Genomic DNA, 3133 nt, shown 5'->3' on the forward strand with positions numbered 1-3133 from the left:
ATAGTCAGTGTATTTATTTGTGGTGTGTAACGTTGTGCAGGGTCAAATCGAACATAAGAATTTTCAGGCGGGATGTCAGGAAGTATGACGGAATAGACTGGTCGAATGAGTCATGAACAGGAGTCGACAGAGTGGTGTATGTACGTATTTTTTGTCATATGAATAAGGATCAAGCAGAAACGACGTGATGATTAATGAGTGGATAAAGATGGTAGATAGAGAAGCGACGTGATAAATAGTAGTGGCTAAAGGTGATATATAAGGAGAGAAGCGACGTGGAGCAGTGTGATTAATAAAGAGAGATTCGACGTGATGAAACAGTGGTAAATAAAGGTGAGTAGAATTGAATAATGTGGAGATGTCTTAGATGTATGTTACAGAGAGGCCTGTGTATGCTGCAATAGAGATTGATGCCAATGGCGAAGGAAGACCAGGAAATGATGGAGTAATGGACGGACGGAGAGCCGAAATACGAATGAAGAGATGAGGACTACTGCACAATGTGAAAGGACATAAAGGGAGTATGAGATCCAGATGGTGAACGTTGTGGAATATTGACGTGAGATGTAATATAAGTGTAAATCTAATTCTTACCATAACAGTTGCTATGTGAAAAAAAAATAATTTTTGTTGTTGTTGTTGTTGAAGCCTGGTACCAGTATAACTAATCAAAACGGTACCAAGAATGTGTTTAGGTAAGCCGATGGAGAGAGGTGCCAGAGTGAAAGGACGAATTCGGAGACTGGAATGCAATCTCCGAAACAGCTTCATGTGTTATGTGGTTGAGTAGTAGGGAGGAAAGGTATGGTATGTTGTCGTGAGTGTGGTGGTGTTATGAGTATAAGGGATCAAAGGTATGGTATGTTGTCGTGAGTGTGGTGGTGTTAAGGTTAGCTGACTTCTAGGCCTATTCTGTTAGTGTATTAATGGATTGAATGAGAAGGAAAATGTGATGTCTGAGAGTCGTAGAGTAGTGTGATCAATGCTACCGATCCATAACTAAAACATTATTGTGTATTGTTTGATTTGGATGAACCTCGATGGCAGGTCAGGATCTGACATCATGTGGATGGTTCATACATGTCCTATAAATGTTGTTATATATAATAAAATGTAAAATATATAAAGAGATACTAATTTCAGTCTGTCACAAGCACAAAGGTGCATTGTATGCTGTAGATTTAGAGTCATCAGTTTCTAAAATTTTTATTGTGTTAGGATGTTAAGGTAGTTTACTATTTAATAACATGTGGTAGGTAATAGTGAGCTGTGTAGATTATTTCTCATTTTTTTTTGTTAGAACACTTTCAAGGGGTATTAATTTCAGTCTGTCACAAGCACAAAAGTTCATTGTATATTGTAGTTTTAGAATAAACAGTTTCTAATATTTTCACTGTGATAGGATATTAGAGTAGCCTACTATTTGATATTGTAATTATGAGTAGTATAGATTGCTTATTATTCCTTTTGTTTTTTTTTACACTTTCATGTTTTGTATGAGGGAAGACAGGTACAATCAATAGCACAAGTGTGGGCTGTATATAGAAAAGGGATAAATGTTGATGTTGCATGTGTAGAAAACTAGGGGGTATGATTTTATGTTTTTAGAACTAAGATTCTTTTGTTACCAATGTATCTAATAGATCATACATGTAATCAATGAGTATTTAAATACTGTAAGACTACCCTTTTGTCTGTAATGTTGCGAGATGCACGGAAGGGTCTGACTGATTGGGAGTCGTAACGCCCATTCCGCTAGCGGGCCAAGCTGACGTCACCATGGCGACGGGCGACAGAGCCGCAGCACTCTACACTCCACTGCCGGTCGGGGTACACTCCACGCGCCCGCTACAGCAGGTCAACGGCCTGGGGCGACACGTACCACTGGCCATTCATAAGTTCCGCCACCCTTACGACTGGGGAAAGTATCCCGCGGAGGCAACAGCGGGTGGTTTCTTCTGCTCAACGGCGCGTGCGGCAGCGCCACGGGAGAATGAACGACGCGGGGCAGAGTCCGGCGGGCATTTTTTACCAGCAGCTATTAACTAGTACTGGACTGTGGAGCCGCGAAACAAGACGACTGCTCGTATGTCTCCATAAGGTGGAAAGTGAAGGACTGGTGTTTCCACGTTGTGAGTGGTGGAAAAGATTTTGTCTTTAGCAGACAGGACGATCGTTTTGTTTTGTCTTGACCACTGAATGGTGGGATCCATAAACTTTTGGCAGTGACTTGTTGAGTGTGCTTTGTGAATTGCATGTGGGTCGCTTGATATTCTTGAAGAGGACAGTTGTCGTTTGGTGACTAATTATTGTATGAACGCAAGAAACTAGAGTGGGACATTGACATTTGCATTTGTAGTAGGAGACATTTCTTTAATTGGTGCGGGAATAAGTGCTGTTTGTTGGAACTTACGACTTTTAATTACACCATGAACTGAAAGGACAGAACCGTGGGTAATAGTAGTTGTAGGGCCATTTCTGGACGACCAGATTCGTGTGAATGGTACGCTGAGAGTGACTATGGCATTTGTGTTTAATAGGAGATACAGTTTACTGTTCAGTGCGTGTTCAAAATGCCGATTTGAGTGACTTATAGACTTTCGTCCGGGTAACCATGGGAGAGCTTTGACACCGAGACAGTGTTTCTAGGAAAAAATATCAGCAACTTTTTGACCCCAAGAAAATCACAGAATGAAATGTTTCCGTGTGACTCGCAAGATAGGGAATAATGTATTTGTAATTGTGTAAATGTTTTTTTTTATATGTTTCATTCCTGAAGGGACAGCAAGTGTAATTGTATTTCATTAACATTTGTGTTTAGAATAGTTAGTGTTTTTTTTTTGTTTGTTCTGAGTTATCAAGTTCACGTAGCATGTTTATTAGAATATTTGGTACAATGATGCTTTAATTATTAGCCGGTGGCGTAATACTAACATAGCGGCTCTTGTTGCATTGGTCAGTAAGGTTGTCACAGGGGACAAGGGTTTGCATTGCACAACAAATATCGGAATTAATTGATGCATTTTGATGTCGTGGACAGTGATGATCTTGTTGGTGTGTTGACTGAAGCCACTTATTTTCATTATCACAGTGGTGATATTTCACATTAAAGTGTAACGAAGGCCAGTCGAAA

Source organism: Schistocerca nitens, chromosome 4 (genome assembly GCF_023898315.1).
Source record: "Schistocerca nitens isolate TAMUIC-IGC-003100 chromosome 4, iqSchNite1.1, whole genome shotgun sequence".
Lineage (NCBI taxonomy): Eukaryota > Metazoa > Arthropoda > Insecta > Orthoptera > Acrididae > Schistocerca > Schistocerca nitens.